Source organism: Drosophila suzukii, chromosome 3, assembly GCF_043229965.1.
Source record: "Drosophila suzukii chromosome 3, CBGP_Dsuzu_IsoJpt1.0, whole genome shotgun sequence".
In the NCBI taxonomy this organism is placed as follows: Eukaryota; Metazoa; Arthropoda; class Insecta; order Diptera; family Drosophilidae; genus Drosophila; species Drosophila suzukii.
The window spans coordinates 34,650,935-34,676,028 of NC_092082.1; the positions used below are offsets into that span (position 1 = coordinate 34,650,935).

The 25,094-nt window shown below is 46.3% G+C and overlaps 1 protein-coding gene across 5 annotated transcripts in view; it reads left to right on the forward strand.

The window, feature by feature from the left end:
• RpL15 (ribosomal protein L15) overlaps positions 1-25,094 on the forward strand; it is a 330,472-nt gene that overhangs the window by 265,804 nt on the left and 39,574 nt on the right. The gene's annotated exons all lie outside the window — the stretch shown is intronic.

Genomic DNA, 25,094 nt, shown 5'->3' on the forward strand with positions numbered 1-25,094 from the left:
GTCTGTTACAGCATCATTGCAGGTCTATTATTTCACCTTGTCAGCATGGCTTCACTAGATGTCGCTCTACTTCTACAAACCTACTTGAATTTACGTCTTTGATCACTAGAGGTTTTCTGACACATCATCAAACTGATGTGATTTATACCGATTTCTCTAAAGCTTTTGATTCAGTGAACCATAGGATTCTTATTTATAAATTGTCACTTTTAGGTTTTCCACCCAACCTACTAGAGTGGATACTTTCCTACCTTTCTAATAGAACTCAAATGGTCTGTTTTAATAATAAAATTTCCAAAATAATTAATGTTACTTCTGGAGTGCCACAGGGTAGCCACCTGGGACCTTTACTTTTTGGCTTAATGATTAATGATCTACCTTATGTTATAAAATCGTCAACTGTTTTAATGTATGCAGATGATGTCAAGCTATGTTTCTCCATGTGTTTACCTAATTCATAGAATGACCTTCAATTAGATCTTGATTGTTTGTATACGTGGTGCATGATTAACATGTTGAATTTGAACTATTCTAAATGTAACTTTATGACCTTTTATCGTTGTAATCCATCTTTGTATTCTTATTCTATCGGTAATAACGCCCTTGAACGTATTTTTTCTGTTCAGGATCTTGGCGTTCTATTTGATCATAAACTTAGTTTTAAAGACCATATATCTACTATAACTAACAAAGCCAGAAGTCTCCTGGCGTTTATGAAGCGCTGGTCAAGGGAGTTTGATGATCCATACACTACAAAGCTTTTGTATGTTTCTCTTGTTCGTCCGTCAATGGAATATTGCTCGTGTATATGGTCACCTCAAATTAGCTGTTACCAAAATATGTAAGAGTCCGTTCAAAAACAATTCCTTTTATTTGCTTTGAGAGGTTTAAGCTGGGACACAGGAAGTCGATTGCCGTCTGCTGGACTTACCAACCCTGAACCATCGTAGAAAGTGTCATGGAGCTATGCTTTTGCATAAATTAATTAATGGTGATGTTGACTCTCCCTTCCTTCTTAGTTCCCTTAACTGGAATGTACCCTGTAGAACAGTTCGTCCTTTTCGTCCGTTGTCCCTGCCAATTTGTAGATCCAATTATGCCCTTCATGATCCTTTTCGGGTTCTTTGTGACGACTATAATGCACTGTGTCACGTCTTACTGTTTGATAGCCCTAATGCAACTAATTATGATAAACTTATGTATTTTCTATCTTCCAATAATTTGTAAACTTCTTTGTTACTAGCCATTTTATGTGAACATGTATTTTAAACTGTCTATTGTTATGTCGTCTTTTTCCATGTCCGCGATTTCGTTTACTTGCCCAAATCGGTTTAGGGCTCCGCGCGTAACAAGCATTGCTTGGTGTCGTAAGGGCCACTTGTTTGTACTGACCATAGTGCATCAACGTCCAAGAATATTAACTTGCAAACATGTAGGGGAATATTCTCTCCTGAACTAGTTATAAAAGTCTCATTTCGCCTACCAGATCACTGTAATGTTTCCTTGGCGGAAGTCATGTCGATCCAGGAAGTCATGTCCCTCCTAAACAAATATCTCAGTAACGCAAATCTCTGAACGAGATGGCCCCTCATATGAGAATCAACCTCATCTGGGTGCCTGGACACCGTAATACTGAGGGCAACTGCATAGCAGACGAGGTAGCAGGACAAGGGACAACCATCGATATCCTTCGGAATAAGGACACGGTGGGTATGCCCACGGCTACCTGTAAGCTCCTCTTCAAGCAAAGATTGTTCACCCTCTCCAACAACCGATGGAACACAATCTCAACATACCACACTTCCAGGCTCATTTGGCCAAATTATAACCCGAGAAAAAACCAAAACTTTCCTACAATGCAACATTTCCTACAATATGACATATCCGCTCTAATTAATGGCCTCACGCGCCATTGTCTTTTAGGGACTCACGCGCGTAGGCTGGGACTCAGCAACCACGTGTACTGCCGCAGCTGTAAGCAAGTACAGGAAACGTTTCCAAGCCCTTGGAAGCTTTACACTTCTGAGCCTTGCGGCCATACAAGGCGTAAGCAATCCCAAACTGTTATGTTTTTTAAAAAAGACCTGATTCGAGAAACCCATTAACTGATGAGCTAGGGAAAAGGTTCTGTACAGAGATCACATGGTATCACAAAGGCCCAGTGTGGCCTAAGTGGTGGGATTAGTTTCTAATCCCCAACCATACCTACCTATCCCAACCCTAACGTATTACGCTTATTTTCACTAATTCGAGGCTCTTCATTGAAAATTTCATTTTTAATTTCTTAATATCTAGCTAATCGCTCGTGGTATAGTTTAAATCGACGACGACGTTCTTCTGTTTTTGGGACTTCGAAATTTTCATTTGAACGTTTTATATCATCACCCTTTATTGTGGAATCATTTGATGAAAACACCCCCTTAAGATTTCGGGAGCAACGTTTTCTTGCTGGCTGCTCCCAGCGGTTTTCCGACCGGTGATTAAGACAAGTTTTGAATTGCGGCTTGTATAAGATAAATGCCCGGCACCAATAACAAAAAACACGTCGATCTGCCAGACAATTTTCCCAGCTGTGGCCTTGTACATCACAGTTCCAATGCTATGGGTGTAACTTTGGAAGGCGATTCTGATTTGAAGCTGAGTTCCTTGACATGAGATTCTTCCATCTGTACTAGCTTTCGAAGGTGACTGACTGAATGGATTGGCTGGTATAGTAACAGTTGGCGGCCTTCAGGTAGAAGATTGTTTTCGAGGATTTCTAATACCTCTATATCATCCATCTTAACTGAACTCTTGTCAAGTAGTGACACAACAGCGTCGTAAAAGAGGCCGAATGGCTCTCCGTGCTTTTGTTTTCTTGATCGAATACGTTCTTTGCTTACAAAATCTGACGTGAAGTCCAGGCATATAATTGTTTTATCGAGTAGGACGACCCCTTCGCCACCGACCCTGCCCAGGATTTGCATAATTAATGCTTTGAGTAGTGTCTAGACATGCAAATTTTGCGGATCTTGTGAAGGTATATTTGGTATGCCATTTTAGAGCTGAACTTCAGGATCTCTTGGCATAATTCCGTGTAGCCCTTTTATTGGGACCCCCTATGGAAACTATTGGAGTCGCCGCAGCTTGAGACGTTTTTGCCACTTCTAGTCTGTTGGGGGAACCCCGTCCAACGAAAAGCTTCAGGACTTGAGTGTTAATTTGCTGCACACAGTTTAGACACTTTTCATGAGTAGCCAACCAGTTTTCTAAGCACGTCTTGTGAAAAATGTGTTGACAATTCGTTAAAGGGCACTGTTCCGTTTCTAAAAAAAACAGCCTATCAGACAATTGTTTCCTGCTGCGATAACCGCATCAGTGCCGTTTTCGTCCCAGTTTTGCGGGCTCTGTTCTAAAGGAATTGTTATAGTTTATGTTTTTCTAAATTTTTTCGTTAACAATTGTGGAAGACTTAACTTAACGCAACTAATTACTTACTGAGTTGATTATTAAAAGTAGATAATTATTTTGGATTATTGAAACTATCAAAGTAAAAAGTTCAATTGAACTCGTTCGGTTTAGTATCAATATTTTAATATCTTTAATCTCATCTCAAAAAGCGTACAAAGCCGTACTTTTCTATCTATAGCCTATGACCTTAACCTTTAAAATCAAATAGGTAACACCTGAAAAGATTGAATCTTTGATTTTGGCTAGGTATTCAATCTTAAATAAATACGCTAGAAACCCTTACCAGCATTTGCAGGTGATTGTTTATTTTCAATGAAGAGCAGAAGTTGCCAAGGGCCATAAAAGCAGACAAGCCAGAATTGATCAAATATGGTATTGATGTAGCTGGTGAATTTTCTAAAATATTTAACTTTGAATATTGGAGAAATTTCCTACCTGAATTATCTTAATCCCCATCAATATTTAGCACTATCTTATACAACTCGAAATGGGAACGCAAAGACATCCTGTCATAACTTTTATCTCAAGAAATTGTTTCCGGCTTAAGTGGCCTGGACAATTCTAATAGAGAATTTTGTAGAAAAGAAATCTCAGTTTGGGCTTGTACTCGACACGCCGCTGCATTTATCGTTTATATAGCAGAAAATTGGCTATACATATGTACATTCACCGTGAAGTCTCAGTTTGGGCTTGTACTGAACACGCCGCTGGATTTCACTAATCGCTAAGTAACAAACTGGAAGCATTTCGGCAAGGCGTTAGTTTGGAGGCAAACACGTGTCACACATATACAGTTGGTTAAGTACAGTTCACCGATCAGGGGGAACTTTGAAAATCGTTGTAGCACCTTGGTTGCGCTTAGCCCGAGACTCATGAATTCGAGTTGGATTTCAATTTGTCTTTCTGCCTGAGAGTAACGGACCACACTTGCAATTCAGTTCACATTCAATTAGGGTACAATTACAAAATCTATTCAAATAATTAAAAATATATAAATCACAAGGTAAAAATAATTTCGACTATTAGAACCTATCGCAACACTATATATCTGTGCTTTCTACTTGAGAATTGCTTTCGATTAAATCAGCGGGCTAAATATATATTCACTTATATTGGCATTTAGCGTAAAATTGCATCATGGCTCCGAGACGAAGTTTAAGTCGTCACCAAAGTTCAATGATCATGCCAACACATTACTCTCGCGTTGGGAGATTTTATGCAACAACAAATCGTATCATTTCGAGGCAGCGAATTAGAGTGCAACTTAAACATTTTACACAATTACATAAATTGTGCATTTAACCTCCAAGAGGAAATCGAGTTAATTAATCCGGTATTGTCCCCTCGATCTGAGCTTAAGGATAAGTGTGTAGCCACAAAATCTATTTATATGTAAACTACTGCACAAAATCGAAAAAAAACCGTGAAAGCATACCAAATAACTGAGACCAATTATCTAAAGGCACTTGCTGCCTTAAGTCACGTATACTTCAATAAGTTTTTAATTTGTTTCGATTGTATTTCACGCCTCTTTGACATTCCCTCAGTTTACCTTGTCACTGCGCACAGCAATTTAGGAATCCTTGCTTTCGCTAGTGACAAGGTCACGACAAAGGTAGACGCAAAAACTAAGTCTCGATGGGAAGAAAGTCTAGACTTTGTAAGGACCTTTTTCATAGGCTGGGATAAAACTCAGTCCGGCCAGGGTCCTCTACAGTTAAATTTGTAGAAAAATATTGGAACGAAACTGAACGGGGAGTTGCCGCGGGGATTTGTAAGGAAAAGAGGCCAGAGTATCCGCGTTGCACCGAGTAAGCGGCTCTAGCGCAACACGGCACCCGGAAGGTATAGTGGAGGGCGGGGCTGCTCCCGCCGAAAATACTAACGAAACGAGCGGCATGGCCGATTCCTGAGAAAATACCAACAAAACTGGACGGCGTGGCCGTTCACCCTGGATGTGCGACTCACAAGCTACTGGGGTAGGGGGTAGGGATCCGAGGGGAGGATGGCCGGAGGCGACCCTTCCCTGTGCTCCCTGTGGTCGATCGAGTGGTCGTTTGCACTGAGTAATCGTCTCTGGCGCAACACGATTCCCGACCGGCACAGATCACTGCACGTGGCTCGCGACTACCTAAACCGTATTTGGGGCGGGGTTCCCAGGAGAGGGTGGCCAGAGGCGATCCTTTCCTATGCTCCTTGTGGGTGATCGGGTGGTCGTTTGCACTGAGTAATCGTCTCTGGCGCAACACGATTCCCGACCGGCACAGATCACTGCACGTGGCTCGCGACTACCTAAACCGTATTTGGGGCGGAGTTTACAGGAGAGGGTGGCCAGAGGCGATCCTTTCCTATGCCCCTTGTGGGCGATCGGGTGGTCGTTTGCACTGAGTAATCGTCTCTGGCGCAACACGATTCCCGACCGGTGCAAATCACTGCACGTGGGTTCCCGAAAAATGCACAAATTCACACAGACACATACTTCTTCATTCTCTTCTATCTTTATTATTCGGTAGTTTCACAAGTTATTTTCCTAGTCCCCTACTCGCACTCAGTCTGATCTCTATTGTCTGTGTCCCACTTACTCCTTGGATCCGGCGTGCCGACGCTCGTACCGCTGTGCCACTCCGGGTTGAAGTTCGCTCCTAGGTCTGGTCGCCTTTGCTGCCATTCGGGAATGAGAGCGAGCTTCCGCCCTTGCGGCCGCATGTGAGCTCGGTTTGCCGGGTTTTTTCGTTTCCCAACACAGTTTCTTATCGATCCTCCGCCTATCGCTATCGGCACTATCAGCTGTTGGCCCTCGGTTGACCAACACTGGGTGGTTTTCCAGCCCTGGTGCGCGCGATATTTAAATCTGATAAGCTTAGCTTCTAGTTTGAACTTAAATAAATTGCCTTCGTGGCGTAACGACTTATGGCTAACTTATGCTTATAACTTATAAATAAATGGCCGTCGTGCCGTAACATCCAATTGTATGCCTTCGTGGCGGAAAGAATAAAAGTTGCGAAAATGTGAAGGGTGTGTTTCACGCATCCTCACACCGCCCCCTTTCTTCGGCGTGATTATGGCGGAGGGAAACGATCACCTCCCGCCCGGCGGTGATGGTGACTCGGATCCGATGACCCTCGATCTGGCGCAGGTAGCGCACCCTCCGTCGATCCTGCTCCTGGATGGATGGGACTAGGGCTGTAGGCAGTCGTCGCTGGTGGGTGTCTACCCTCCAGCCGACTGGGGCGACGATCCAGTGGGCCTCCTCCATGACTTGTCCAGCGTCCGGACACTCCCAGAGGGCTTGCAGGACCTCATCCTCCTCTTCCCCGCTGAGGAATAATTGCAGGTCCGGTTCCCAGCCCATCTCGCTTGGTGCGATCGTGCGGCCGGGAATTTGCGGTACGGCGGGCGCAGAGGTGCCCAGGCCCGGCGATATTGGGTGCGGCGATCGCTGGCTGTGTGGTCGCAACATCCCTTCCGGGGTTCGTGGGGAGATTTGCAAACGTCCGGGCGTTTGGGGTAGCGGACTGGTATTGTGGCTTCCACCTCCTGGGGGTGACGTCCGTCGCGGCGTTCTGGGAGATGCCCTCGGTGGCCGCTCTGGTGGTGATCCGGGCGATGCCTCTGGTATGGCCGGCGGTGGCGGGTCTACGAAAACCTGGGGAGCGTTTCCTCCGACTCCTGGGTCCTGGCCAGCAGCGGGTCCTGCGTCCTCCTCGTTGGCGTCGTCCTCCTCCTCGTTGGCTTCGTCGGAACCGTGCCCGGAGCTGGGTCTACTCCCGACGTCGGCTTCCCCAGGCTCTGGGTTGACGTAGCCGCCGTAGTCCTCCCAGGCCCGGTTGGCTTCGTCGATGACCGGCTGTTGGGGCGCGCGAAGTTGCCCGGCTCCAAAGCGACCGTACATCGCCACGGAGGAGTCATCGGAAGACATCGAGCTTCCCGAGGGGCAGCGTTCGGCTTCCCGCCGGCATTGCTCAAGTTAGCCGGGTGCGAACGCGTGGTGATCCTGGCTCTGGATCCAAGCATCCACCGAACGGTGAACTGTTGCCGTCCCCGGTTCGCCGGATTTGAAGACCTGCAGCCGTGCCAAACGGGCCACCGTGGGTGCTGTCGGGTCGTCGTCGTCGTCCCCCGATGCTCCAACTGAAAACGCCGCAGGTGGCTCGCCGCTAACTCCAATGCTTCCGTCCGGCGACCACGGCACGGTGGAGATGGAGTCGCCGTTACGAGCTTCGCGTGACTGGAGGCTGAGGATTGGGCTGAAGCTGGGTGGTGTGGGGCTCCGGTCTGACAGGGCCGAGTCCTGGCTGGGGGGCATAACCACTTCAAAGAGGGCTCCTGGCAATCTGGGTTCCCTACCCTGCACCAGATAGGCGGGGCTGAAACCGGTGCTATCTGAGATGCTCGTGTTTATGGCCAGCGAGATCTCTGGCAGTAGCTGATCCCATGTCCTGTGATCCTGGTCCACGTACTGGGCTATCATTGTCTTGATGGTCCGGTTTGCCCGTTCGGTGGGGTTCTGCTGCGGGGAATAGGGAGCTGTGTATTCCAGTTTGATGCCGTTAGTGCGACAGAATGTCTTGAAACCGCGGCTGGTGAACTGCGTGCCGCTGTCGCAGATCAAAGTCCTGGGTGCTCCAAAGCGGGATATTATCCTTTCCCGAAATCCAAACTCCAGTTGGGCGGCTGTGGCCTTCTTTAGGGGGGTGATCTCGACCCATTTGGAAAAGACATCTATAAATACGAGCAACATGGTATTCCCTCGTCGGGTCCGAGGGAGAGGTTCAACGAAGTCGGCTCCGACGAGCGCGAATGGCTCCGTGGGATGGCGGGTGAGCATTTTGCCCGCCGGTTTGCGTTGACTCACCTTGTATTGTTGGCAAACCAAGCAGCTGGTGACGTACCGCACAACGTCTCGATGTAATCCCGGCCAGAAATATCGTTGGGCAATCCGTCTGCGAGTCTTCCGGATGCCCAGGTGACCAGCAGAAGGGTGGTCGTGGCATTCCTCCAGCACTCGTTGTCTCTGCTCCCGAGGCACGCAAAGCTTCCATGGGTTGCTGTTTCCCACGTCTGAGGTGTGTCCGATGTGTCGATACAGCTGTCCGTGATCCAGAGTGTAATCCGGAAACTTTTCGGGGCGCCTCTGGACTTCTTGCATCCTCCGGATCCATTTGCACTGAGTTCCGTGTTCCGCGAGCAGCTGAAGCATCCCTAGGGGTTGTCGGGAGAGGGCGTCTGCGACAACGTTGTATTTGCCCTTCCGATAGAGGACGGTAAACTGGTATTGTTGCAGCTCCAGAGCCCACCGGGCTATGCGGCCGGTGGGGTTGTCAATCGAGTTCAACCACTTGAGAGCGAGGTGATCCGTAATCACGTCAAACTGGTAGCCCTCCAAGTAGCAGCGTAGCTTCCGCGTGGCCCAAACTATGGCGAGGCACTCCTTTTCGGTAGTGGAGTAGTTTTCCTCGGCTCGCTCGAGGCGTCGACTTACGTAGGCGATGACCTTTTCCTCTCCATCGATGCTCTGAGTGAGGACTGCTCCAAGTCCTGCATCACTTGCATCCGTCTGAAGCTGGAACTTGTATTCAAAATTTGGGCAGGCCAGTACCGGTGCGGCCGTTAGTCTGGCTTTGAGTGTCTCAAATGCCTGCTGTCGGGGCTCCTCCCAACTCCACTTGACCCCCTTCCTGAGGAGTCGGGACATGGGCTGAACGATGGAGGCGAAATCCTGGACGAAGCGTCGATACCAAGATGCGATGCCCAAATGGCGACGGAGTTCCTTGACGTTGATTGGCGGGCGTAGTCCCTGGATAGCAGCTATCTTATCTGGGTCCGTCCTGATGCCTTCTTCAATGTTCAAGTGGCCTAAGTATACCAGCTTTTTCTGGAAAAACTTGCACTTGCCTTGATTCAGACGAAACTTTGCTTCCCGCAGTCGTCGGAAGACTTCCCTGAGATTCCTGGCATGTTCCTCCCACGTCACCCCGATGACGATGATGTCGTCCAAGTAGGCGAAGGCGTGGGGTTCCATATCCGGCCCGATGACGCTGTCAAGGAATCGCTGGAACGTTGCTGGGGCAGAATGCAGTCCAAAGGGCATGACTTTCCAGTGGAAGAGTCCGCGCCCAGGGACGGTGAAAGCCGTGCATTCGCGGCTTCCTACCGCCATAGGGATCTGCCAGTATCCATTCTTAAGATCCAGCGTTGAGATGAACCGGGCGTTCCGTAGCCGCTCCAATATGTGGTTGATTCGTGGGAGTGGCATCGGGCATGGAATGTGCGTTGAGTTGTCGATAGTCGGCGCACATCCGCATATCCCCTGTCTTCTTCCGCACGAGCACCAGCGGGGCACTGTGCGGGCTACGGGAGGGCTCGATTCGGTCGTCTCGTAGTAGCTCATCCAACTGCTGATTGATTATGCTCTGCATGGCGGGGTTCTTGGATAATACCGCTGCTTTAGTGGCTTATGCTCGGCGATCTCCGTTGGCCCGCTTAGCTCGTTGAAAAGCTGTAGCTCCCCCTGCAGAAAGTGGGCGGTTTTCTCGGCGTGAGGTTCTTCGGTCACCTGTAGCCTGGTTGGGTCCTCCGCTACAGTGGCCAGGTGTCCGTGGGGACAATGGCTCCGGAACGGGTTGTGCTTCCGTGCGCTGGCTGCGTCCGACTGGGCTGGCAGCTGATATACACCGATTTTCCGTTGTGGTTCCCGAGGCCCAGGTGAGGTGGCTGGTTTGCGCGTGTGAGTTTCCACCGTTGTGGTGGCCAACATGGCGCTCGTGGAGGGGCGTCGAAACGGGTTCTTCTCCTTTGCCGTGGCGGCGTCCGCCTGCGGCCGTACATGTTCTCCGTGGTGATGCAGGTTCCCGCGGTGTCGCCTGACGGGTTCCTTGACAACGGGGGTCCCGAGGGGTCAGGACTTGTCTTCCGCACTGACGCGTTTGGCTTTAAGTGAGTCCTCGGAGCAGGCTTTGGAACTGTTTTGGTCCCCCCCTCGGTGCCTTGCGATGATTGCGGCGTACCGGGTGTGCTTGGGGATTGCGCGGTTGCGGCCGTAGTAGTCGCCCGCGTATCTGGGGTTTGTTCTACCTTCTGGGTGGCAGGTGGGGCTAGTTGCAAGCAGACTTGCCCGCAGATTAGAGTTGCGCTGATGGCGCAGAGAAAGTCGATGCCCAAAATCACTTCATCCAGGATCGTTGGCAGGACTAGTAGCGTCAGCCCGATCGGTCGGTCGTTTAAGCCGACTTGCGCCCGGAGGGCCTTGGTCACCTCTTTCTGAGATCCATCCGCCAGAGAGATGCGGGAGCGGACTTCTCTGCTGTTTCTTCCTGAGTCTAGGCGCTTGGTGATCGCTTCGCTGACAAAGCTTCGCGAGGCTCCTGTGTCAATTGTTGCCGAGAAAGGTTGTCCCTCGATGGTAACATTGGCAACAATCCGCCCCCCCGCCAGGCGGAGTGGGGAATCTAGTGATGGGGGAGCACCGAGTGGGTCACCGCGGGCTCCCGACGTGGGCGGCGACCCTGGCCGTTTTCCGTCCGGCGGCAGCAGTCGATGGTACGGATGCTTCGTTTCCCACAGTCCCAGCAGTACATCTGCGGTGGGTTTCGGCATTCTCGTGTGAACCGGTGGTTCCGCTTCCTGGGCGATCATCCCGTTGGATATCGCCGGACTCCTGGGTCCAGAGGGCGTTGGAGCGAGAAAGTTCCGGGGTTGAGGTGTGGGTCTTTCGCTGCTCTCCCTGTCGGAATTCCAGCTTGCGGTTGGAATTGGGGCTGCATGTCGAACGGGGTCTAGATCCCGTGCGATTTCGAACGCAGTTGCCAGTTGGATAAGCCCCTCTAGTGAGGAGAACTCATGTCGCCGTATGAAAAGCTGGTACTCCGGCAACAAATTCTCGTAGATCCGCTCGAGCTCCTGGTCTAGTGAGTACTTGGCGCGTTGCATCATCAGGCGTAATTCCACTACGTATATTTTGAAGAGCTCGCCCACTTGTTGTTGCCTGGTCCGGATGGCATCTTCTAGGCTCTGGTAGTACCGCGGTGGCAAGAAAAACTCCAGAAACTCTCTCCGGAAAGTTCCCCATGGCTCGGTGGGCATTTGGTATGCCCGGTACCAGCCTTCGGCGCGGCCTGAGAGAAGTCCAATGACTGCCCTCGGTATGTCACTCGTTCTCACATTGTAGGCAGTGGCACCTTCCTCGATGCGTTCTATAAAATGAACGGGGTCTGACTGTCCGTCAAAAAGTACGCCCCATCCTCGCAGTTTCTCGGCAAACACGGCCGCGGATATAGGGCTATGCGGAAGATGGGCGGCTGGGTTGGCGCCCGGTATCTCCCGTCCAGGCCTTTTCCGTAGGTTCCGTAAGCAGGGCACAGAAAACGTGTGATCCTCGATTCCGGGTATCGGTGAGGTGGCCCGACTGGTGGACGTCCTCGGGGTGGGTGCTTCCGGGTATATTGCCTCCAGTGCGGCAAAGCGCTCTCGTAGAGCCGGGCTGTGGTCTCCTCCTCCGATGAGGGATGCCAATCGTGGTCTTAGTTCGTCTACTTGGCCGTTCGGGTCAAGTCCAAACTCTTTTAGTAGAGCCTGCAGGTCGTCCTTCCGGCGGTAAGTGATCCACCCGAACCCCCGTGTTTGTGGTCGTGGAATCACCCCCGGATGCGGTGAAAAACCTGTCCTCTTCCAGTCCGGCAGCTGCCGGATCTGGCTTTGATTCTGCGTCCTCTGACGTTTTCTTTCCCGAGTCACTGGGCATACGCGCGGTGGCGCTGCCGATGGCTCTGCTGGGGATCACTCGGTGAGCGCTCCTAGTGGCGTGACTGGGCGCTGGGCGCTACCAGGGGCGTGATGGGGCGGGCGCACGGCAGGTGCTGCTGACGTGCGGCAGTGGCTGTCCGATGTGGTTGCGGCTGGTGTTGCCCTGCTTGATGGCGCTCGGTGGTAGCCGCTCGTAGGGCTTTGCGTTGGGCGTGGATGCCGCTGAGGGCACTGCTGTTGGCCGCGGTGGGCACTGATGAAGCTCGATGGGCGCTCGTTGGGCGCTGCTGGGCTGCTCTGTGGGCGCTGCTCGGGGCGCGGTATGCGCTTGACGGCTTCGTGGGAGGCCACGTGGCTATGTGGCGATCCGGGAGTGGGTTGGCGTTGGCGGGCACAGCGTTACGGGATCCCCTACTCTAACTATTCCTGCGGTCTCCCATCTTTCTCTAAGTCTCGTCTACTGAACATGGGTCTTTAGGCCATGCGGTTGGTGGTAAAAACCCAACTCTCCTGAAGGATATCTAGTCGTCCTTATTCGTCCCTGTTCGGGCGCCAAACTGTAAGGACCTTTTTCATAGGCTGGGATAAAACTCAGTCCGGCCAGGGTCCTCTACAGTTAAATTTGTAGAAAAATATTGGAACGAAACTGAACGGGGAGTTGCCGCGGGGATTTGTGGGGAAAAGAGGCCAGAGTATCCGCGTTGCACCGAGTAAGCGGCTCTAGCGCAACACGGCACCCGGAAGGTATAGTGGAGGGCGGGGCTGCTCCCGGCGAAAATACTAACGAAACGAGCGGCGTGGCCGATCCCTGAGAAAATACCAACAAAACTGGACGGCGTGGCCGTTCCCCCTGGATGTGCGACTCACAAGCTACTGGGATAGGGGGTAGGGATCCGAGGGGAGGATGGCCGGAGGCGACCCTTCCCTGTGCTCCCTGTGGTCGATCGAGTGGTCGTTTGCACTGAGTAATGGTCTCTGGCGCAACACGATTCCCGACCGGCACAGATCACTGCACGTGGCTCGCGACTACCTAAACCGTATTTGGGGCGGGGTTCCCAGGAGAGGGTGGCCAGAGGCGATCCTTTCCTATGCTCCTTGTGGGCGATCTGGTGGTCGTTTGCACTGAGTAATCGTCTCTGGCGCAACACGATTCCCGACCGGCACAGATCACTGCACGTGGCTCGCGACTACCTAAACCGTATTTGGGGCGGGGTTCCCAGGAGAGGGTGGCCAGAGGCGATCCTTTCCTATGCTCCTTGTGGGTGATCGGGTGGTCGTTTGCACTGAGTAATCGTCTCTGGCGCAACACGATTCCCGACCGGCACAGATCACTGCACGTGGCTCGCGACTACCTAAACCGTATTTGGGGCGGAGTTTACAGGAGAGGGTGGCCAGAGGCGATCCTTTCCTATGCCCCTTGTGGGCGATCGGGTGGTCGTTTGCACTGAGTAATCGTCTCTGGCGCAACACGATTCCCGACCGGTGCAAATCACTGCACGTGGGTTCCCGAAAAATGCACAAATTCACACAGACACATACTTCTTCATTCTCTTCTATCTTTATTATTCGGTAGTTTCACAAGTTATTTTCCTAGTCCCCTACTCGCACTCAGTCTGATCTCTATTGTCTGTGTCCCACTTACTCCTTGGATCCGGCGTGCCGACGCTCGTACCGCTGTGCCACTCCGGGTTGAAGTTCGCTCCTAGGTCTGGTCGCCTTTGCTGCCATTCGGGAATGAGAGCGAGCTTCCGCCCTTGCGGCCGCATGTGAGCTCGGTTTGCCGGGTTTTTTCGTTTCCCAACACAGTTTCTTATCGATCCTCCGCCTATCGCTATCGGCACTATCAGCTGTTGGCCCTCGGTTGACCAACACTGGGTGGTTTTCCAGCCCTGGTGCGCGCGATATTTAAATCTGATAAGCTTAGCTTCTAGTTTGAACTTAAATAAATTGCCTTCGTGGCGTAACGACTTATGGCTAACTTATGCTTATAACTTATAAATAAATGGCCGTCGTGCCGTAACATCCAATTGTATGCCTTCGTGGCGGAAAGAATAAAAGTGGCGAAAATGTGAAGGGTGTGTTTCACGCATCCTCACAACTTTCAAAACAATCCCCTTTGACAGGACTGCCAAGATGCACTCAATAGATTAATAGATTGGTAGCAAATGAAGCTACATCAGGCGCGCCAAAGTCTCGTTGCCAATATTATTATATATCAGGCTTCGGATCACTACATTCACGTGTGCTGTACATTTGTGGCCGCATCAGTTGTTACACGATTCAAATTCGCTAAGAATTCCCATTGTGCATAAACTGCCTAAGGAAAGGGCATTCCGTTCTTTCGTGTCAATCCTCTAAGTGCCGCGTGTGTTTGAAACCACATCATTCACTACTTCATAGATACTACTCCGACTCTTCACCGTCCGAGCTAGCTTCCACTCAAGAGCCGATCGTGACACAACCTTTGACCACCTCTGCCGTTCACTATGCGATGACAGCCGACTTAAATCAGATCATATTAGCCACAGCCCTTGTAAACATTAATGTTAGCAATGGTCAAATATATATTGCTCGTGTTCTTTTGGATTCGGGGTCACAGGTGAACTTTATAACAGAGGAGCTATCCAAAATTCTAGACACAAATCTTCTTGGAAAAGGGTCAATCAAATGTATCAGCTCGCCATGTAGTTCAAACAACTATACAGTCCCGAACACAGGCATTCCAATTAGAAGCTAAGCTTATTGTTCTGAAGTCAATATCATCGTCCCAACAAGAGAGGGAAGGTCAAGTGTTAGACTGGACAACATATAGTTAGCTGATCCACTACTCCAAAAACCTCACAGAATTGAAATATTGCTTGGTGAGAAGAAGAGAAATTTAAGCAAGAATCTCATGGTCCAGTTTTAAAAAACTCCGTATTTGGATGGATCGTATCAAGTAGGTGCAAGTCTTCAAAAACAAATTTCAAACAGGTTTCCTCAAAGTTACACTCCAGAGCAAATTATGTACAAAAAGGAGTACATATTCTTAGGCCACTTGACGTTCATTCCTTCCATCGAGTAAGACAAGCTCTCAAGTGTCATTGAACGAGTTGCTCATGATCGGACCAACTATACAGTAGTGTCTATACGCTATATTACTAAGGTTTCGCCTTTGCAAATACTCTATTACAGCCGACATCGTTAAGATGTACATACAGGTGGAAATAACTAAATCCCATCGTAATATTCAACTAACAGTTTGAAGGCAGTATAAGGATGAAAAATTACAATTCTATCGTTTGAATACCGTTACATACGGCACGGCCTGCGCACCGTTCCTACCTATCCGCTGCCTCATGTATCTTAGTGACCCAGTTTCTGAGCCTCTAAGATCTTTAGATTTATCAACGAACTTCTAAGTTGATGACCTTTTGTCAGGCGCGGATACAATGGAAGAACTTTCGCCAATGCGAAACGAATTAGTTGAAACCTTAGACTCGGCCGGGCTTGTTCTCTCGAAGTGGGCAACCAATTGTGAGCTGCTGATAGATCTTAATCAGTCTACAGATGTATCTGCCGGGGAGCACGAAGACACAAACGCTCGTTTGGAACGCAAAACATGATGTCTTTAAGTTTTCTTTGCGAGAGATGTGTAAAAGCTATTCGCCAACAAAAAAAAACTACGCTGTCCCTTACTGCTCGCCTAAATGATCCTCTCGTTCTCATTTGTCCTGTTGTCACAAAAGACAAAATTCTCATAAAACAGACTTGGCTGCTTAAGTTAGAGTGGGATGATCCAATACCTAACAACCTTCAGCAGAAATAGTAGTCGATCACAATGGCGTTAGAAATGGAGATATGCAAGCAGCAAAGCGAGATTGAAATGCGCCACCTGCCCTTGATCTCCATATATGGTTATGTGGGCGGTAGAAAGATTTAAGCGTAATGGGCGTAAGAGTGGTCGTGGCAAAATTTATATATGTATAGTGGGACTCATACATACTATGCTTACCAGTAGGGTAGTGTACTTCACTATGGGATCAGCACAATCGACCAGGACTGTCAGTAGAGGAACCCCGCAGAGTGGTGTACCCTCCCCTCTTCTATGAGTTATACTAGTTAATAAACTCCTGTAACTAGAGGAGGCGGGCACTAAAGTAGTAGCCTTCGCGGACGCCATGGCTATCCTACTACAAGGATTCCCCAAACTCTTTGCAACCTGATGGAGTCAGCCCTATCCACTTTCTCTGCTTATCCAGAAAAGACCGAACTAGTTATATTTCCCAAAAATATAAAATACCAAGTTCAACTCTCCCAAAACTACAAAAAACTCGCCTAACCCTCAACCCTAACTCAACTAGACCGACAATATCACAGACCGCACACGTATACGATCCATAGCACTCTTCTCATGCAAAAAACCTATATGGAAAAAGTGGGGTTTCTCCCCCGCAACAGTTCACTGCCATAGTCAGGCCAATTCTTCTGTACTGAAAATCTGTTGGTGGCTTTCCCCAGAAAAGAATTGCAACCTTAAGATTCTGGACAAGATCCAAAGAAGCGCAGAGCTCTGCATCAGTGGGGCGCACCGCACCACCGCCACTGAAGCATTGAATACAATCCTCAACCTTGAAACTCTAGACCTGCTGAGCTGAGCACTGAGGCTCCGTGAAGCAGCGGCCCGGACGACAGGCTCAACTGGTCGCTCTATTCTACTAACCAATCAGAAATCCACAAATAACAGACTACGTCCCTCCCATAGTCAACTTCGAAAAAGAGTACAAGGTTTTCATTCCTACCCGCTCAGACTGGGACAGCCTCCCACACCAAATGGAAAACGCCGTCAATATACACATAGATGGCATTCGGAATTCGGTCTCTGTTGTACACGGACGCGTTTTATATTTGCTCCTACATTTATTCGCCTAGTGTCTAAATTACCGATCTGATATATTCCCAAAGTTTCATTTTCAACTCGGTTGAGGCCGCCGTTTGCATGCAATTTAGTTATTTGTGTTAAAACCATTATCTTTATTATTATATTGGATAATAGTTAAAGACGCGGGTGCTTTGTGCAGTGTTGTTGTTTCTTATTTATATTGTTGTTTTGGCGCTCTCTCACACCGTTCGCTCTGCTACATTCTCCCAACTTCAGTCACCGGCTCTCATTTTCGAGTTAACGGGTCTTTGCTGAATTGGTCTTACCGCTCTCTTTTCTTATCTTTCCTCTGCGTTTTGCAAAGCCACACAGCTGTTTGTTGGCACTCATCTAAAGCTTCCTACTTTTTCTACATTCTACATTTAACTGACCTCAACTTGTAAACAATATCTGCCTGCTGTGTTGTTGGTTGCCAATTTGTTGGTAAAATCACTTCTCGGCAGCCAATTGTTAGTTGCTGGTTATGTGAGAACATTGCACACGCAAAATGTGCAGACTTTGGGCATAGTGCTGCCCAAATTGCTGATCGCACTAGATCTAATGCTAACCTGGACTGGACGTGCCCTACATGCCTACATATCAAAATCGATATAAGAGCATTTATGAGGCAAACGGAACTGGAGTTCCAGGCATTACGTGCTGGATTTACGGACTTATTAAGTCGATTTAAAGTTTGCGACTCCAACTTTAAAGGTCGGATTCTTCTAAGTCAATCTTCATTAAATATAAATCGTAGTCCTACACTGCCTAATGTCTCTTTACACGTTCCAGATCTCTCGACCAACCTCTCTCTTCCCAGCCCCACTGCAGGCTATGTGTCGTGCGACGAGGATGATCCCAATGGGATCGAGTCATCAACGAATGACCCCACGGGGCAATCGCTGCCAGATTCGGGGACTGTAGTTTCGCCTGAGTCATTAAGGCCTACTAACCGTTCACCGGCTGTTGCCACTTCCGGGGCTCTGCCGCACCTTGTACTGCCTATAGCTAATACCCTTGCACCTCCTCCTGTCCCACTTACTAGCATGATCCCTAGGAAAAACACGCATAGCCCTGCTCTCTCTTCTCCGGTACCACTCACTGTCATGGTACCTAGGAAATCTATTTTTGTGTCTAGGTTGAATGCAGCAATAACAGTAAATGACGTTATGCATCATATTGTCACAAACCTCTCCCTTCCCAATCAAAATGGTATTGACATCACCAAATTTAATTTTAAACAGATAAGAGATTACTCTTCATTTAAAATACTTGTTCCGGATGGGCTGTTCTCTAAACTTCTTTGCCCCAATTTTTGGCCTGCTGATATAATTGTCCATGAGTATATAAAAAAAAAAACAATAGCTCCCTTTCCATGACTTCTTTGTCGGTAAAAATTCGGATATAAATTCAAAAAACTAAATTTCCTAATTCACTATCAGAATATTCGGGGGCTTCTTAGTAAACTCTCTACGCTTTATATAAATAGTTCAATTTTTGAGGCCAATGTCATTGTACTCACTGAGACCTGGCTTAACCCATCCGTACACGATAGTGAGGTTTTGTCTAATAACTTTTTTGTTTATCGGAAGGATCGTCAGACCCGTCGAGGAAGCGGCGTTCTTATTGGAGTCAAATCCAATTTAACTTCTGAGTTTGTTGATATTTCTGAATCATCAGGTATTGAATTTATTTCCGTAAAATTATCTTTCCCAAGAAGAAACATTTTTTAACCTGCTCGTATATATCTCCTGGCTCTGAATTTAACGTGTATCTATTGCACCTGTCCGCCATACATTCTATCTCCTTGTTGCTTACTGAAACTGACCAACTTATTGTGCTTGGTGACTTTAATCTTCCCAATATCTCTTGGTTGGAGAGTAAGGACTCATTGGCAATGATTCCTAGGATGCAAAATGATTTTATTGATGGTCTGGTTGAACTATCTTTGCAGCAAGTTAACAGGATTCCCAATCATATTGGTCGTCTTCTTGACTTAATCTTTGTTTTTGAGAGTAGCGATGCTGAAGTCAGTCGTATTTCGCCACTATCTTTACCTGAAGATTGTGATCATCCTACCCTTCAGCTCTGTATTAGTGGATTTTTTAATAATCCTAGGACTGCAATAAATGTACAGCCTAGTTTGTGTTTTAAGAGGACTGATTATGGCAGACTAGTGGAATCTTTATCGACAGTAAGCTGGTCCTTTCTAGTTGACCTTCCTGTTGATGATGCAGTTAGGTACTTTTATGAGATCCTTTACCGTCTATTTGAAGAACATGTCCCTCTTTCCTCCATGAAGAATTGTTACAGCTCTCCATGGTTTAACCGTCAACTTTCTTATCTGAAGAATAAAAAAACAAGACTATTTAAACGGTTCAAAATATCCGGCTTACAGACAGACTTCACCAAATATAGCGCAGCTAAGGTGGAATTTGTCCAGTACAATACTGATTGTTACAAAAATTACCTGTATCGTTGTAAGCTGGATTTCAAAAGTAATCATAAGCATTTCTTTTCTTTCGACAATTCTAAACGAAAATCTAACTGCTTCCCTCCCTCTTTCTTTCTCAATAATAAGGTAGCATCTAATGATAATGATATTTGCAACTTATTCGCAGACTTTTTTCAATCCACTTATACGAAATGCCATAATGTCATTATCAAAGATTATCCCTACCCGCTACCTCATTTGAACTCTATCTTCAAACCAGTGATTGATGTATGTGATGTTCTTCAGAGTCTTAATACTCTCAATCTCTCATTTTCACCGGGTCCTGATAGAATACCAAGTTGTATACTTAGGAATTGTTCGTCTTATCTTGCTCTTCCCTTAACATTGATATTTAATCTGTCCCTTGGTCAATGTAGATTTCCATCCATATGGAAGGAATCCTTTATTATCCCATTGTTTAAAAAAGGGAACAAGTCCGATATCTCAAACTATCGCGGTATTGCTAAACTCAGTTCTATTCCTAATCTTTTTGAAAAAATTATTACCTGTCTGTTACAGCATCATTGCAGGTCTATTATTTCACCTTGTCAGCATGGCTTCACTAGATGTCGCTCTACTTCTACAAACCTACTTGAATTTACGTCTTTGATCACTAGAGGTTTTCTGACACATCATCAAACTGATGTGATTTATACCGATTTCTCTAAAGCTTTTGATTCAGTGAACCATAGGATTCTTATTTATAAATTGTCACTTTTAGGTTTTCCACCCAACCTACTAGAGTGGATACTTTCCTACCTTTCTAATAGAACTCAAATGGTCTGTTTTAATAATAAAATTTCCAAAATAATTAATGTTACTTCTGGAGTGCCACAGGGTAGCCACCTGGGACCTTTACTTTTTGGCTTAATGATTAATGATCTACCTTATGTTATAAAATCGTCAACTGTTTTAATGTATGCAGATGATGTCAAGCTATGTTTCTCCATGTGTTTACCTAATTCATAGAATGACCTTCAATTAGATCTTGATTGTTTGTATACGTGGTGCATGATTAACATGTTGAATTTGAACTATTCTAAATGTAACTTTATGACCTTTTATCGTTGTAATCCATCTTTGTATTCTTATTCTATCGGTAATAACGCCCTTGAACGTATTTTTTCTGTTCAGGATCTTGGCGTTCTATTTGATCATAAACTTAGTTTTAAAGACCATATATCTACTATAACTAACAAAGCCAGAAGTCTCCTGGCGTTTATGAAGCGCTGGTCAAGGGAGTTTGATGATCCATACACTACAAAGCTTTTGTATGTGTCTCTTGTTCGTCCGTCAATGGAATATTGCTCGTGTATATGGTCACCTCAAATTAGCTGTTACCAAAATATGTAAGAGTCCGTTCAAAAACAATTCCTTTTATTTGCTTTGAGAGGTTTAAGCTGGGACACAGGAAGTCGATTGCCGTATTATCATGCGAGGTTGCGCCTGCTGGACTTACCAACCCTGAACCATCGTAGAAAGTGTCATGGAGTTATGCTTTTGCATAAATTAATTAATGGTGATGTTGACTCTCCCTTCCTTCTTAGTTCCCTTAACTGGAATGTACCCTGTAGAACAGTTCGTCCTTTTCGTCCGTTGTCCCTGCCAATTTGTAGATCCAATTATGCCCTTCATGATCCTTTTCGGGTTCTTTGTGACGACTATAATGCACTGTGTCACGTATTACTGTTTGATAGCCCTAATGCAACTAATTATGATAAACTTATGTATTTTCTATCTTCCAATAATTTGTAAACTTCTTTGTTACTAGCCATTCTATGTGAACATGTATTTTAAACTGTCTATTGTTATGTCGTCTTTTTCCATGTCCGCGATTTCGTTTACTTGCCCAAATCGGTTTAGGGCTCCGCGCGTAACAAGCATTGCTTGGTGTCGTAAGGGCCACTTGTTTGTACTGACCATAGTGCATCAACGTCCAAGAATATTAACTTGCAAACATGTAGGGGAATATTCTCTCCTGAACTAGTTATAAAAGTCTCATTTCGCCTACCAGATCACTGTAATGTTTCCTTGGCGGAAGTCATGTCGATCCAGGAAGTCATGTCCCTCCTAAACAAATATCTCAGTAACGCAAATCTCTGAACGAGATGGCCCCTCTTATGAGAATCAACCTCATCTGGGTGCCTGGAAACCGTAATATTGAGGGCAACTGCATAGCGGACGAGGTAGCAGGACAAGGGACAACCACCGATATCCTTCGGAATAAGGGCACGGTGGGTATGCCCACGGCTACCTGTAGGCTCCTCTTCAAGCAAAGATTGTTCACCCTCTCCAACAACCGATGGAACACAATCTCAGCATGCCACACTTCCAGGCTTATTTGGCCAAATTATAACCCGAGAAAAAACCAAAACTTTCCTACAATGCAACATTTCCTACAATATGACATATCCGCTCTAATTAATGGCCTCACGCGCCATTGTCTTTTAGGGACTCACGCGCGTAGGCTGGGACTCAGCAACCACGTGTACTGCCGCAGCTGTAAGCAAGTACACGAAGAGGAGAACATTGAACACTTTCTATGCTTCTGTCCAGCACACAACCTCGTACGTTTCCAAACCCTTGGAAGCTTCACACTTCTGAGCCTTGCGGCCATACAAGGCGTAAGCAATCCCTAACTGTTATGTTTTTTAAAAAAGACCTGATTCGAGAAACCCATTAACTGATGTGCTAGGGAAAAGGTTCTGTACAGAGATCACATGGTATCACAAAGGCCCAGTGTGGCCTAAGTGGTGGGATTAGTTTCTAATCCCCAACCATACCTACCTAACCTAACCCTAACGTATTACGCTTATTTTCACTAATTCGAGGCTCTTCATTGAAAATTTCATTTTTAATTTCTTAATATCTAGCTAATCGCTCGTGGTATAGTTTAAATCGACGACGACGTTCTTCTGTTTTTGGGACTTCGAAATTTTCATTTGAACGTTTTATATCATCACCCTTTATTGTGGAATCATTTGATGAAAACAACCCCCTTAAGATTTCGGGAGCAACGTTTTCTTGCTGGCTGCTCCCAGCGGTTTTCCGACCGGTGATTAATACAAGTTTTGCATTGCGGCTTGTATAACAAACCAATAACAAAAAACACGTCGATCTGCCAGACAATTTTCCCAGTTGTGGCCTTGTACATCACAGTTCCAATACTATGGGTATAACCTTGGCAGGCGATTCTGATTTGAAGCTGAGTTCCTTGGCATGAGATTCTTCCATCTGCACTAGCTTTCGAAGGTGACTGACTGAATGGATTGGCTGGTATAGTAACAGTTGGCGGCCTTCAGGTAGAAGATTGTTTTCGAGGATTTCTAATACCTCTATATCATCCATCTTCACTGAACTCTTGTCAAGTAGTGACACAATAGTGAATGGCTCTCCGTGCTTTTGTTTTCTTGATCGAATACGTTTTTTTGCTTACAAAATCTGACGTGAAGTCCAGGCATATAATTGTTTTATCGAGTAGGACGACCCCTTCGCCTCCGACCTTGCCCAGGATTTGCATAATTAGTGGTTTGAGTAGTGTCTAGACATGCAAATTTTGCTGATCTTGTGAAGGTATATTTGGTATGCCATTTTAGAGCTGAACTTCAGGATCTCTTGGCATAATTCCGTGTAACCCTTTTATTGGGACCCCCTATGGAAACTATTGGAGTCGCCGCAGCTTGAGACGTTTTTGCCACTTCTAGTCTGTTGGGGGAACCCCAACCAACGAAAAGCTTCAGGACTTGAGTGTTAATTTGCTGCACACAGTTTAGACACTTTTCATGTTTTCTAAGCACGTCTTGTGAAAAATGTGTTGACAATTCGTTAAAGGGCACTGTTCCGTTTCTAACAAAACCAGCCTATCAGACAATTGTTTCCTGCTGCGATAACCGCATCAGTGCCGTTTTCGTCCCAGTTTTGCGGGCTCTGTTCTAAAAGAATTGTTATAGTTATATGTTTTTCTAAATTTTTTTGTGGAAGACTTAACTTAACGCAACTAATTACTTAGTGAGTTGATTATTAAAAGTAGAGAATTATTTTGGATTATTGAAACTATTAAAGTAAAAAGTTCAATTGAACTCGTTCGGCTTAGTATCAATATTTTAATATCTTTAATTTCATCTCAAAAAGCGTACAAAGCCGTACTTTTCTATCTATAGCCTATGACCTTAACCTTTAAAATCAAATAGGTAACACCTGAAAAGACTGCATCTTTGATTTTGGCTAGGTATTCAATCTTAATTAAATAAGCTAGAAACCCTTACCAGCATTTGCAGGTGATTGTTTATTTTCAATGAAGAGCAGAAGTTGATAAGGGCCATAAAAGCAAACGAGCCAGAATTTATCAAATATGGTATTGATGTAGCTGGTGAATTTTCTAAAATATTTAACTATGAATATTGGAGAAATTTTCTACCTGAATTATCTTAACCCCCATCAATATTATACAACTCGAAATGGGAACACAAAGACATCCTGTCATAACTTTTATCTCAAGAAATTGTTTCCGGCTTAAGTGGCCTGGACAATTCTAATAGAGAATTTTGTAGAAAAGAAATCTCAGTTTGGGCTTGTACTCGACACGCCGCTGCATTTATCGTTTATATAGCAGAAAATTGCTATACATATGTACATTCACCGTGAAGTCTCAGTTTGGGCTTGTACTGAACACGCCGCTGGATTTCACTAATCGCTAAGTAACAAACTGGAAGCATTTCGGCAAGGCGTTAGTTTGGAGGCAAACACGTGTCACACATATACAGTTGGTTAAGTGCAGTTCACCGATCAGGGGGAACTTTGAAAATCGTTGTAGCAACTTGGTTGCGCTTAGCCCGAGATTCGTGAATTCGAGTTGGATTTCAATTTGTCTTTCTGCCTGAGAGTAACGGACCACACTTGCAATTCAGTTCACATTCAATTAGGGTACAATTACAAAATCTATTCAAATAATTAAAAATATATAAATCACAAGGTAAAAATAATTTCGACTAATCGAACCTATCGCAACACTATATATCTGTGCTTTTTACTTGAGAATTGCTTTCGATTAAATCAGCGGGTTGCAAATATTCACTTATATTGGCATTTAGCGTAAAATTGCATCATGGCTCCGAGACGAAGTTTAAGTCGTCACCAAAGTTCAAGTGTAAATGATGGCAATGATCATGCCAAGACATTACTCTCGCGATGGGAGATTTAATGCAACAACAAATCGTATCATTTCGAGGCAAACTTTTTTTTGGGTCAATATATAGGTATTGGCGCGACTAATACATTTTAGTTAAAATATTTGTCTTGCATGAAAATTGTGGGCTCCAGCGGGAATTAGCATCTAATGTCTTTATAATGACAAGTTCCCATTTTTTGCCTTGTAAACCTTGTTACGTACGCCCTCCACATAGAAAGATTCACATAGAGAAACAACGACGAATCTTTAGCCATGGGGAGGGGTGCATGTGACTAACCAGACTCATACTGGTAAAGGCAGAAGAAAAAGCAATTCGGCAA